This window comes from Microcebus murinus, chromosome 1 (genome assembly GCF_040939455.1).
Source record: "Microcebus murinus isolate Inina chromosome 1, M.murinus_Inina_mat1.0, whole genome shotgun sequence".
Lineage (NCBI taxonomy): Eukaryota > Metazoa > Chordata > Mammalia > Primates > Cheirogaleidae > Microcebus > Microcebus murinus.
The window spans coordinates 132,277,754-132,292,118 of record NC_134104.1 but is presented as its reverse complement, the minus strand read 5'-3'; the positions used below and the strand labels follow the sequence as shown (position 1 = coordinate 132,292,118).

At 42.3% G+C, this 14,365-nt stretch overlaps 1 non-coding gene across 1 annotated transcript; it reads right to left on the bottom strand.

Moving 5' to 3' along the window:
* Nucleotides 1-11,696: 11,696 nt before the first annotated feature.
* LOC142875490 (small nucleolar RNA U13) lies at nt 11,697-11,800 on the bottom strand. Its single transcript, XR_012922849.1, has one exon. It is a non-coding gene; the product is annotated as a small nucleolar RNA U13 (small nucleolar RNA).
* Between the last annotated feature and the right edge of the window lie 2,565 nt (nt 11,801-14,365).

Sequence of the window (14,365 nt, the reverse complement as noted above, 5' to 3'; positions counted from 1 at the left end):
CAATTTCAACCTAAATAACAAACAGAGAGGGGCCCTCTAAAAGAAAATGATAGTTACCTAGGAATAGGGCATTGCAATGGGAATACACTTGTCCTAGTAAACTATGTGTATACACAGGGAGGTAAAGGAAGACAGAGTTTAAAGGAAAAACGAGGAAGATTACATAATTAATTTGAAATAATTATCCCTGGCTACAAAGATCAATAACAATGGTTACCCCAGTCTGAGGTTGAACAGGCAGTTGCTGGGCAGATGTCCTTCTAGAAGTATTTTCTTGGGTAAGGAGCAATGGCCTTTGTGCAAGGTTAAAGTTTTTGCAGAGTCTTTTGTGATAATTCTTATCATCAGGAATTCATGCATGGGAACCCTCCCTTCATGGCCCGCCTCAGCTTGATTTTTCAGGGCTTTTTTTTTTTTTTTTTTTTTAAACACAAGCGACTTCACTCTTTTCATTTTGTATTTTTAAAGGGGAGCAGTGACTTCATTCTGATTCCAGCAATGTTTGCAGCAAGTAGTTCAACATTTTTTCCTGTTTTTTCCCTATTTGTTTAGCCATTTTAAGATTGTGTTGAAGTGAAGCATTTTTCCTCTCGAATTGTGACATCTGTGACAACTAACATCACTATAGTTACAATTGCTCCTTCTGATGTGTACATATGTTCACTAATTAGCAGGTAGTTTCATTTTCTCACAGATGTATTATCTATTTTTTGTTTTTACCTGGTTAATCTGTTATGTGGCAATTAAAATATCTAGTTATATTTAAAAGAACATGACAGGAATTTGAGGGGGTACCAAATCCTATGTTTGGATTAGGAAGCTAGTATTCCACACAAGCGGAAATTTTACACACTCAAATATATAACCTTATACAATAATCTTCCAAATATCGCTTGAGGATATTGGGGAAACCTGTGTGAAACTACTTTTTAAGCTCATAGTTGTCTTTCCAAGCCCACTCAGGTTGAACCAAGCATACACTCCTTAAAATGTACTCCACCCCACACCCTAAAGGGGAACAAAAGAGTTTGGTTTGGTGCTGTTTATAAATAAACAACTCATTGATTTTAAAGATTTCTAGGGTCCATAAGGCCAAATGCCCTATATCAAGCAGCCCATGATCTGTGTATTACATAACATATAGTTCTATATTGGCTATCAATAAGTTTGACATAAGTTAATTATTTATTATTGGCATAAATAAGGTGTAAAGAGTGTGGACATAATAAAAAAACATATATTTGGTCTCTGCCCCTGGCTCCCAGCACAGAACTCCTGAATCCCTTGAAATTTCCTGGATGATAGGAGCATCTTTCGTTTTAATAAGGTGACTCTGGGTGCACTCCTGGATGGGGGGTGGTCACTGGAAAGACCAAGACATGATTAGAAGCTTAGAACTTTCAGCACCCTCTCTCCTCATTCTCCAGGAAGGGGAGAGGGGCTGGAGAGTGAGTTGATAATGGATCATGCCTATGTGATGAAGCCTCCATAAATATCCCTAAAAGACAGGGGTCAGAGAACCTCTGCATTGGTGAACGTACCCACATGCCACAAGGGTGATGCACCCCAACTCCATGTGGGCAGGAGTTCCTGTGTTTGGGATCCTTCCCGACCTTGCCTGATATATTATCTCTTTCATCTGGTTGTTCATCATTTGTAATATCCTTCATAATAAGCCGGTAAACAAAAGTACGTGTTCTCCTGAGTTCTGCAAGCCATCCTAGCAAATGATTGAACCTGAGGAGGGGGTTGTGGGGACCTCTGATTCATAGCTGGGTGGTGACAACCTGGAGTTGCAATTGTCGTCTGAAGTAAGGGCAGTCTTGTGGGACGGAGCCCTTAACTAGTGGGATGTGACGCCAGCTCCAGGTGGACAGCGTCAGAAGTGAAGTGTTCTGCAAGTGTTGGATGTTGTGAGAACACAGAATCGTTGTTGTTTCCTTTATAATGGTTATCTGAAAAGCCCCAAGGTCCTGAACACTTACCAGAATGAAAACTGCCTTTGAAAGCCATGACAGCCATCTTGTGGAGAATGAAGTGTTCTGGGATGCAAATGAGGGGGAGGGGCTCCCCATAAACACCAGGAAAGGTCACGTGATGAACCCAACATGGAGGAGAAGTCACGCTACATCCCCCGCTGTCTTGGGCGCAGGGCCCCATGTCCTTCACGCGTCCAATCGCGCATTCACAGCGCTCGGGATGGAAATTACTTCCAAAACTTAAGCTATGTACTTTCCCTTGCCAATTACATTAAAAATCAAACCAAAAACTAATCAGCTTCTCTGCCTTCAACGAAACACATTTAATATCTCATTAGCCTTGGAAAGTTTCACAGCAAATTGGCGTAAATAGACACTCTAGAAAGAGAATTATTATCTTTCTGTCTAAATAGCTACTGAAACTCTTTGTTCTTTTTTTCTTTCTTTTCTTTTCTGTCTTTTTTTTTTTTTCCTTTTTTCTTTTTTTGACAGTGCACTCTGCATAGAGGCTTTATAGAAAGAGTGCACGTAGCGGTGTTAGCTCACTTGCTTCGCTCTCTCTCATGGCCAAGATAGACAAATAGGGTGTCAGGCAACTGCATTTCCTCCTACTGTTCTCCTGTCTTCAAACAGTACTGTGGAAATTAACTTGAAATATTATCAAGACCTTTTTTGCTCCTTTTAATTCCAGGTAAAGGAGTTACGGCTCATTGTACTTATTCATTCCAAACCCCGAGCTCCTTTCCACAGTTGTTAGGTAAACAGTAATTGCTCAGCAGTAACTCTTGTGTACACACCCATTGCAAAATAAAACCCAGAGCAAGGAGATCTCAATTTCAGAGATTCCTTCAAATCCAGGAGTCTGCCCAGCAGAGATATACCACTATACCTAAAATAAATAAATAAATAAAATAAAAATTAAAAGTCAGACTCTTCTCCAAAGAAGAGCAAAATGAAAAGTAAGAAATGTCAAGTTAGAGCTACAGTGGAAAGAAGCCTGTTGGGGTTGCAGCAGATAAGGTTTTTATTCTCCTATTGATTACTGTAGGAGAATCATAATAGATTTAGGGACCCCTGGCAGAAACCAGACAGGCCAAGACCACATCATCTAGTAAGATGGTATCTACACCATCTTCATTCAGCTTCATTCACAAGTATTTCTCAGAGTTTAATATGTCCAGATTGTTCTGCCTGTTCTAAAATTCTTCAGTAACACTAATGCTCTCAGCCACTGTTGCAGCAAACCATAACTCTTACAAAGCAGCAGCTGTGGGTGATGGAAGGCAGCCTCTATGGAAGGCAGATAGAAGGAATTTCTGCCTGAAGCATGTTGCTACAGTTATAAAACTGGTTGAAGACACCACCTTTTATGATATGTGATGTCTATTAGTTTAAAGTTTATAAGATAAATTTCTACTTAAATTTGGAGACAGGAAAAATGTTGCCTCTTCAGATAATCTTGCATGCTTCCTTTTTAAGGATAAAAGAAGCTGTATTTGCAACATTAAGTTAAATTTAATGTAGAAGGAAAATAATAATCTATTCCAGGAATCTGGAAATACCTATATTTTGTTCATTTTACTTAATTTGTTTTCTGCTTCTTTTTATATCCCATTTCCATGCCATTAAATATTACAAGCCATCTCATTTTCTCGGGCACAGAGTTCCACATTTAAAAAATAACTCCAATTAAAACAATTGCTTATCATTACACATCTATTATTATAGAATGGCTAAAAATCCAAAAAAAACAACACTATGAATTATTGATGTCAATGGAAAAGAACCCAAACTCTATAAAATAATTTAAAGAGGTTTATTCTGAGCTAAATATATGTGACCAGGCCTGGAGAACAATGCCTAAAAGGCCTTGAACCAGTGGTCTTGTCCTGGTTGGGTTACAGTTTGGTTTTATACATTTCAGGGAGACAGGAATTACACATAAAGTCATAAGTCAATATATGAAAGACATACATTGGTTTGGCCCAAAAAGGAAGGACACATCTTGAAGCAGAGAATTGTAGGTTATAGGTGGGTTTAAAGATTCTTCAATTTGTGATTGGTTAAAGAAATTAAGCTTTGTCTAAGGCTTGGAATGTTGTCAGTTAAGGAAGTCTGTTAATCAGAAACAAGCCATTGGACAGATGTATACACAGACTCAAGTGATCTGTTATGTAAATTAATGACCTGCAGGTGTGACTTAAGCTTTGTCTAAGGTCTGTTAATGAGTTACAAAGGATATCTTCAAGAAGGGAGGGGGGCATGACCTCCATTCTCATGGCTAGCAACTCAGCTTTAGACTATTTCTGGGGTTTAGTCAAAAGTGGGGATGATTTCGGTCAGCTGAGATTTCATTTTAGTTCACACTGGTGAGAGTATGGAGCAACAGGAACTTTTTATTCATTACCATGGAAATGCAACATGATACAGCCACTTTGGAGGACAGTTGAGCAGTTTCTTACAAAGGAAACACAGGCTTACCACATGACCCAGCAATCGTGCTGCTAGGTATTTATCTGATTTGAAAACTCATGTCTGCATAAAAACTTCCATATGAATCCTTATAGGAGCTTTATTCATGCATGCCAAGAATTGGAAGCAACCAAGATGCCCTTTAATAGGTGAATGGATAAACCAAAAATCATGGTACATCCATTCAAGAGAATATTATTCATCAATAAAAAGAAATGAGCTACAAGCCACAAAAAGTCATGAATGAATCTTAAATACTAATTGCAAGAAGCCAGTCTGAGATGGCTTCATTGTGCATGATTCCAATTATATAACTTTCCAATTATATTACAAAACTATAGAGACAACACAAAGATCAGTGGTTACAGGAGACATGAGAAAGACTGAATGAGCGAAGGACAGGGGATTTTTAGGGCAGCGAAACCACTCTGCGTGGTACTGTAGTGGTGGGTGCATGACACTCATTATGCATTTGCAAAAATCTACAGAAGTTTACAGCACAAAGAGTGAAGCTTCATGTATGCCACAAGCACAAAAAAATCATTTAGGAGGCTGGGAAATACCTGGATGGAATGTTGAATGTGACTAATCAAACTCACTGTATCACAAATCTATGAAAAACCTTATTGAAAAGGCTGGGGGGCCGGGCGCGGTGGCTCACGCCTGTAATCCTAGCACTCTGGGAGGCCGAGGCAGGCGGATTGCTCAAGGTCAGGAGTTCGAAACCAGCCTGAGCAAGAGGGAGACCCTGTCTCTACTATAAATAGAAAGAAATTAATTGGCCAATTAATATATATAGAAAAAACTAGCTGGGCATGGTGGTGCATGCCTGTAGTCCCAGCTACTTGGGAGGCTGAGGCAGAAGGATTGCTTGAGCTCAGGAGTGTGAGGTTGCTGTGAGCTAGGCTGATGCCATGGCACTCATTCTAGCCTGGGCAACAAAGTGAGACTCTGTCTCAAAAAAAAAAAAGAAGAAGAAAAAAAAAAGAAAAGGCTGGGGGGAAAAAGTACTGACCCAAGTGACTTTGGAAATGAGTGGAGTCTGTAAGACTAAAGGCGAAAATAACTATATAAGCACTGTGCTCTAGTTAACAAAATTGTTTGGGGTATATTTTATTTCTGATAGTGCTATATTTATATGCTGAATTGAACAATTAATTAAATGGGTGGTAGGAACGAGGTTTCTCATTGTCACAGCCAAGAAGTTCCTAAATAGACATATCTGTGTGTTAATGGATTAGAATGGGAGACATCAGTATGGATTCACATTTGGCTTATAATATAGTTACCTATAGAAATATTTAGAGAACTTGTGTATGCACAGGTGAGCATGCACAGGTGAGTATGCACACATTTCCTTGCTCTGTTGGCTGAGAGGGCCTATGAAACTCCAGTTGCAATAAGCACCCCTAGCAGCCAGATCTTGGGTTCTAAGACCATTCCCCAATAAAAGAATCAGGGAAATCACTGATTCTAAAACTGGGGCAGGAAATGGACAAGACGAGTCTGGAGCATCTTGGAACATCAGAAAGTAAGGAAATGCTCAAACAAAAACAACTGCACGGTGATGAGGACACATCAAAGAGACATAGGAGCTGAGTAATAGAGTTTTCGATGGCCAAAGCTGGAACAATTTGAGCAGTAAAATAAAGTAGTATTGGATTATAACCCAAAATACAAATACCCATGAGTCTAGACTAGTATAAATAAATGACTCAATAAACAAATAGAGAATAGGCAAATCTCCCACAAGGAAGAATTCCAAATATTTTACGTAAATACTCTGCTTTTGAGGTATGGAGCATAACTCCCCACTCCTTCAGTGTGGGCTGCACATGTGCCAAGTCATGTCGATAGTATGTACCCTTGATAGGATGTGATGAAAATGGCACTTTACCTCTGTGGTCTTCATCTCAAAAACGCGTAAGCCCAGGCTAACCATGAGAAAAACAACACCCAAATCCTAACTGAGGGACACTCTACGGAATACCGGACCAGCACTCCTCAAAGCTGCCAAGGTCATCAAAAACAAGGAAAGTCTGAGAAACCGTCACAGGCAAGAGGAGCCCAATGAGACATAACAATTAAATGTAATGCGGTGTCCTGGATGGGATCCTGGGACAGAAAAAAGGGCACTAGGCAAAAATAAAAGAACATTCTGAATTCTGAATAAAGCATGGACTTAATAATGTCTCCATATGGATTCATTAGCAGTAACAAAGGTACCTTTCTCATGTAAGACGTTAAGTGAGGAAACTGGTGCTGGGTTTACAGGACCACAACTCTCTGTATTATCATCACAATACTTCCAGAAATCTTAAACTATTTTAAAATTAAAGGTTCATTAGCAAAACCATGCAAGTACCTCCAAGAGCACAGGCTTGTGTTTCAGAGGCGAATCTTGTGAGGCCGTCAGGCAAACACTTGGAGCAGCCAGGACTCTGAGCAGCGCCTCAGGGAGCAGAATTCACACGTGCCCTCCCAATGGGGGGTAGAGAAGGGGTGCTGTTCTTACCCCACACGGTGTCAACCCTCGACTTCTCCCTCCTTTCCAATGGGGAGAGTTCACACAGCAGGGAATTATTATAATTTAGCCTGAGCGAGTGGAAGAGACTTAGGGAAAAGGATTGTTAATTCACATGAAATCAGACGCAGCCCACATGCTGCAGCTCTTGTCACCTTTCCGGGTGGTGGGCACGGGCACCACCCCCTGGGAAGCATTTGTGTCAGGCTGGCAGTGCCTTCCCCTGCCTTCCGCTCCCTGAGGTGAGACTCTGGAGAGCGGAGGGCATTGAGGGCACCTGTGAGTCAGACCTCAGTGAGGTGATTCCAGACGCCGTTCCTGGGCGGGGCTGGGAGCTTCTTGGGGACTGCAAGGCCCATGTCACCGTGGACCCGGCTGTAGGACAGGAGGCAGCCCTGCCACCAGGCCTTCCAATTGTTCATGAAAAGCCAGACACGCTGCAAATGCTACATGAAATCGCACCCCTTTTAAATGCAGGCAACTCAGTCAACATCTTTTTAAGAAAACACCAAGCCGGCTAAACAAAACACACCTGACAGCCTTCCTCAGAGGGTGGGCGCCCAGCGTGAGGCTTTTGAGAAAGAAAGAGAAACTGTCTCCACAAGGCTGAGTTCTTACATTATTTATTTAAAACCCAGGAAGATTTTGAATTTAAGGTGTATGTGCTGTTTGTAACCTTATGTAGAATGCAGGTAGGGTGTTGACATTCTGAATCTTACATGTAACAATTAAAATTTGGAAGCTACTTCACTCACCTGTTTAGTGTGGGGTTGGAGAGAATTTACAAGTCACTCATTGGAAGAATAATTGTTTGCAAAAATATATTGGTTCTACTTTGCCTGGGGGAAAAAAAAACCAGGAAGATGGAACAGAGCTGGGGTGAGAATTTGACATATAGCTGTGCTGTCCACCATGTTAACATATTAGCCTCATAGGCCGGGCGCGGTGGCTCACGCCTGTAATCCTAGCACTCTGGGAGGCCGAGGTGGGCATATCGCTCAAGGTCAAGAGTTCAAAACCAGCCTGAGCAAGAGCAAGACCCAGTCTCTACTAAAAATAGAAAGAAATTAATTGGCCAACTAAAAATACATAGAAAATATTAGTCGGGCATGGTGGCGCATGCCTGTAGTCCCAGCTACTCAGGAGGCTGAGGCAGAAGGATCGCTTGAGCTCAGGAGGTTGAGGTTGCTGTGAGCTAGGCTGACGCCACTGCACTCTAGCCTGGGCAACAGAGTGAGACTGTGTCTCAAAAAAAAAAAAAAAAAAACAACTCAAAATATATTAGCCTCATGGGACCTGTGGCTATTTAAAATTAAATTAAATTAAAAATTGACTTCCTTGGTTGCACTGGGCACATGTTAAGTGCTCAGTAGGATTTTTTATCTTTGTGGAAAGTCGTATTCAACAGCACTGTTAAGTATAAGGAAATATTGGACAATTGGCAAAATTTCAGTACAAAGTCTATATTTGTTGGTAATATTGTACCCGTGTTAAATGTCCTAATTTTGGTCACTATAACGCAGTTATATAAAAGAATGTCTTTGTTCTCAGGAAGTATGTGTGGAAGTATTTAGGAGTAAAGGGGCCATGATGTCTCAACTTAGTCTTAAATAGTTCAGGAGAAAATACGTACGTAGATAGAATGATAGAGCAAATGTGGTAAATTATTCACGACATTTGGTGAATCTGGGTGCTGTTCTTCCAAATTTGAAATTATTTCAAATATTTCATCTGACATTTTTAATCTAAAAAAAAAAAAAAAAGAAAAGAAATTATTTCAAATATAAGAATTAAGACAGGAAAAAGGAAGAAATATCAAAACCTCCAGGGAAGCCAAGAAAGTTACAAAGGTGACTTTAATGAAACACTAAGAATGTATCCCAAGTGGCAGTCCTCGGCTTTTGGTGGAGACGCCCCATCTCACAGCACACTTCTATAGGTTTAATTGCACACAGAATTATTCCTGCTCAAAACCTTGGTGGCCTTTCAGAACTTCTCACTGCCCTCCTGGTGCCTTCATACTCACAGGGGAAAGTTGCCTAAATTCCAGCAAACTCAATTCTTCGTTTCCAGGTTGACATCGTGCTACAACTCTTCCTGCTCAAAGTAAGGCAGGACCCAGCTCTAGACCCCGTCCCTTGAACCTCAGTGGCCAACATTCCACCTGGGAGAGAATCATGGCAACAGTCCCTGTTCTCAGCCGCCCCCACACACTTCGTGAACACTGATTTCCACTGGGAGGCACACCTGAGCGCTTTGGCACCAGGGTGCCTCCACCTACCCATCTGGGGATCCCTGCGCTAAGAGTTTTTAAAAATTGGTTTATGTTTACATCCTCACGTATAGTTTTACTTAAAGGTGCAAATGTGTTGACGTATGTGGATTTAATTTCAATGTAATCGTTTTCTTTTGCCTCCACAATACCTTCCTCTCTTCCCTGCTCCCCTCACCTCTGTGCGACCCCCACGAATCCCCAGCCTCACACACGCAGGGCGGTCTGTCCACGCACCGTACTCTTATTAACCCTGGTTGAGTAGCGGGGCACGGGGTGTCATAGCGGCCAAAGAACCTGCATGATGCTGTGATCAGATTCAGCAAACATTTGGGTCCAGGCACTCTGCCAGGTGCTGCTGATAAAATCATCGTCAATAAGACCCTGCCCTTGAGGAGTTCCCAGGAGGAAAAAACAAAGACTACGATGATAAGTGCTGTTTTTATTAGTGCTAGAAGCATGGTCTCAGCTAGGAGGGGGAAACCCCATCTTCTTCACTGCAGCACACTCCTCTTAATGTAGTTTCTCCTCCTTGAACTTGCACATGTAGCGAGCATCCGCGATACTCTCACGCTCTCCACCTTTCTAGCTCCCGACTAAAAGCCAGATCCAAGGCAGACCAATCTGAGGCCCAAATAAAGGACCCAAGGCGTCTGCTCCCAGAAGCTTCTCTTTGTATAAATAGAAATGGTTTATTGCTCTAGCTCTCTCCTCTTTTGTGAGAGTGCCGTGCTTTCTTTTCAAAATAGCTCCTATCCTTTTCAGAGTTTTCTAGTAGCTCCCTCCCACACCCACTCTCAGGCTTTGAAGTTTATAGATAATTCAACACTCCTTCTCTGTGTGTATAAGAAACATTCTGAGCTGAGTGTCGGGGCACACACCTGTAGTCCCAGCTACTCGGAGTCTGGGGTGGGAGGATCTCTTGAGCCCAGAAGTTCAAGGCTGCAGTGGGCTATGACAGTGCTTATGAATAGCCACTGCACTCTAGTGAGTGAGACCCTACCTCTAAATAGTGAGACTCTACCCCTAAATAAATAAATGCATAAATAAAATTAAAAAAGAAGTACTTGCGTGTGACATCAGATGAAATACCCAAGGCTTGGCACGTGCATTTTCTACACCAGATCAGCCAGCAACAGCTTAACTATACAAGGAAGTGACTGTGACTTCCTGTGCACATCTCATTAAGCCCAAATTAAATGTATTCCAAGCGTAACAACCCCTTAGCAGAATTTCCAAAAATGCCCTAGGGCACTCCGACACCCACCACTTGATAGAAGGGGAAGTCAGAAAAAGAGACAGGCATCCTAGGAAATCCCCCCAGTCCCAGAAAAACTGGGCTAGTTGAAGGTCTTACCTTGGGTTCTCAGAGGGGGTGTAGACTTAATGACACACAGGCTTTAGGACCTTCATCCCCTGCCTGCCTTCCCAGCACAACCTCGAACACCTTGACCTTGTAAGCAGTGGAAACCATCTCAGGTTGACGTAACAGAAAAGGGATTTACTGAAAGGATATTTTCCTCTCTCCACTTCTTTGCCTCCCACCTTGAGAGGTAAGGCCTGGGTGGGGACATCTGATTGCCATACTGAGACACATGTCAACAGACTCACAGTTGGGGCGGGAATGAAGCAAGAACTGCCTTCCTTTTTGACTTCTGTGATGGGTGGTGGGCCCACCGATTCCCAAACATATACAATGTTTGAGTCCATTCAGGCTGCTGTAGCGAAATACCTTAGGCTGTGTAGTTTATAAACAACAGAAAGCAGAAATGGATGGATTGCTCACAGTTCCAGGCTGGAGAGTCCAAGATCAAGGCACTAGCAGAATCAGTGCCTGGTGGGGACCCGTTCCTTGTAGGTGGCACCTCTTGCTGCATCTTCACGTGACAGAGGGGGCAAAAAGGCCCCCTTTTTATAAGGGCACTAATCCATTCATGAGCGTGCGGCCCTTGTAACCTAATCACCTCCCCAAATCCCCACCCCTTAATACCACCACCTTAGAGGCTATGTTTCAACACATGAATTTTGGAGCGACACAAATATTCAGACTAGAGCAGTGGGGAATCTCTCACATTTAGGAATGGGGTTCAGATGATTGCCATGCAAAGAAGCCACAAAATCAAAATGTTGCATGGTCCTGGACCACACGATGACATTTCTGTCAACAATGAACCACATTTATGACGGTGATCCTGTAAGATTATAATGGTGTTGAAAAATTCCTATCACCTAGTGACATTGAAGTTGACTTAAACGTCATAGTAGGATGCATTACTAACGTGCTTGTGGTTATGTTGTTGTAAACAGACCTACTGTGTGGCCTGTTGTATAAAAGTAGAGCACATACAGTTATGTACAGTACGTGATACTTGCTAATGGTAGTAAACAACTATGTTATTGTTAGATATTTACTATATTATATTTTTATGATTATTTTGTTTTTTTTCCATGTCAGACAGGTAATGTGCTGATGTCATAGCAAGGTTTGAGGGAAGCACTTCTCACACGTGAGCATGAATACCCAATCATCACACTGATGAAATACAGAAGGGTCTTTTAATCATTATTTTAGAGTGTAGTCCTTCTACTTATCAAAAAAAAAAAACAAAAAAACCAACAACAACAACAACCTTAACTGTAAAACAGCCTCAGGCAGGTCCTTCAGGTAGGTCTTCCAGTAGAAGGCATTTTTATCATAGGCGGTGACAGCTCATGTGTGTTTTTGCCCTTGAAGAACTTCCAGTGGGGCAAGATGTGGAGGTGGAAGGTAGCGATATTGATGATCCTGACCCCGTGTAGATCTAGGCTCATGTGTGTGTTTGTGTCTTAGTTTTTAACAAAAAAGTTTTAAAAGTTAAAAAAAAATTAAAAATTTTAAAAATAGAAAAAAGCTTATAGAATAAGAATATAAAGAAAGAATATTTTTGTACAGCTGTACAATATGTTTATGTTTTAAGCTAAGTGTTATAAAAGAGTAAAAAAGTTAAAAAATGTTAAGTTTATAAAGTAAAAAAGTTATAGTAAGCGAAGTTTCATTTATTATTGAAGAAGGAAAACAATTTTTTTGTTTTTGTTTTTTGAGACAGAGTCTCACTCTGTTGCCCAGGCTACAGTGCCATGGCGTCAGCCTAGCTCACAGCAACCTCAAACTCCTGAGCTCAATCTATCCTTCTGCCTCAGCCTCCCGAGTAGCTGGGTCTACAGGCATGCACCACCATGCCCAGCTAATTTTTTCTATATATTTTTAGTTGGCCAATTACTTTTTTTCTATTTTTAGTAGAGATGGGGTCTTGCTCTTGCTCAGGCTGGTTTCCAACTCCTGACCTTGAGCGAGATGCCCACCTCTGCCTCCCAGAGTGCTAGGATTACAGGCAGGAAAACAGTTTTTAATAAATGTAGTGTACCCTAAGTGTACAGTGTTTATGAAGCCTACAATAGTGTCATGTCCTAGGCCTTCACGTTAACTCACCACTCACTCACTGCCTCACCCAGAACAACTTCCAATCCTGCAGGCTCCATTCATGGTAATCGCCTTATAAATGTGTACCATTTTTTATTTTTATAACATATTTTTACTGTACCTTTCCTATGCTCAGCTGCACAAATACTTACCATTGTGGTACAACTGCCTGCAGCCTTCAGTACAGTCACGTGCTGTGCAGGCTTGTAGCCCGGGAGCAATAGGCTGTTACCACGCAGCCTAGGTGTGCAGTAGGCTGTCCCACCCAGGTTTGTGCAAGTACACTCTATGATGTTCACACGATGAAATCATCTAACCATGCATTTCTCAGACCGGATCCCCATCGATAAGCAACACATACTTGCACATGAGTCAAGCACAAACAACTGCGGGACAGAGGATGGGAGGCAAGCTACGTGTGTCAAGGTCAGTAAGAGCAGCTTTCTGGAAGACTAACACCTGCCTCATAATCTCTGGATGGCAATGTGGGGAATCCGGGCTGGGATCCACGTGCTGGGATCCGTGTGAATGCAGGAGGGCAGCCAGCCTGGAGGCTGGTAGGAGAAGGATCAGGAACACGATGACAATGTTCTGATCATAAGGTGCTCAAGGGCTTAAAGGCAGGGGCACTGAGATCCTCAGGGACTTAGGGAGGAAGAAAAACAAGATCCCTGGGTTTACTTCAGAGGTCTGCTAAATTGCTTGGACATGTTAGATAAGGATTTTGGACCTGGCTCATAAAGATAGTGTCACAGGGGACATCAGATTGGGGAACTTATTAATACATTTTTCTTTCCAAGGGAAGTAGGTGTTTAGTATTTTTTGCTACTTTGAGATTGTCAATTTCTCCCCCACCCCACCCCAAGAGTATTAGCTGAAGTCTGAAATTCAGTGTTTCCCAAGCCCCAGCTGGCTCTACTTATTCATTCTATTTTCACATCCAAAAGTCTTTTAGTTTGCAAAGTCCTCAATGCATAACTGCCTGGGTCTGTTTCTATCGTTAGCTATTTAGTTGCACAGATAGGTCCCTGGATGTTTCCAGAGAGTAGCAATTCAAGCCAAAACCCCCAAGGCAAGCTGGGGACAGTTGTGCACACCTGTAGTCCCAGCTTACTAGGGACACAGAGGTGGGAGGACTGCTTTAGCCCAGGAGTCAGAATCTAGCCTGGGCAACATAACAAAAACCTCCAGGGCTTTGCAGGGGCAATTTAAGCCTAAATTCCACACATACTTTCTTAGCTCAGTGTTTTCCTCTGGTTTCTTTCCAGCTTCTGCCCTTCACAGGGAACCTCTTTTTCCCAGTGTGCGATGTTTCTGTTTTCTGTGGGGACAAGACACGCTTGTTTTCCTGTTGAAATGCACTTTTGCCCTCTCACCCTTTGAAATCCCTCCTGTTCTTCCTGCCCCTGCTTTGCTGTTTCCTCTTCCTGAGAGACCTGCTCTTGGCCTCCCAGCTGGAAGTAAACTTTTTAGCCTCCAAAAACTCTAAGAACTTCACATAAACCAACGATAAGCAGGGTCTCCGTGTCCCTTAAAATCTAGACCTTGCTACTCTCTTGACCAGCGACATCAGCGTCACCTGGGAGCTTGTCAGAGCCGGGGAAGCTCAGCCCCACCCTGGATCCGTGAAGCGGAATCATCACTTTAGCAAGATCGCC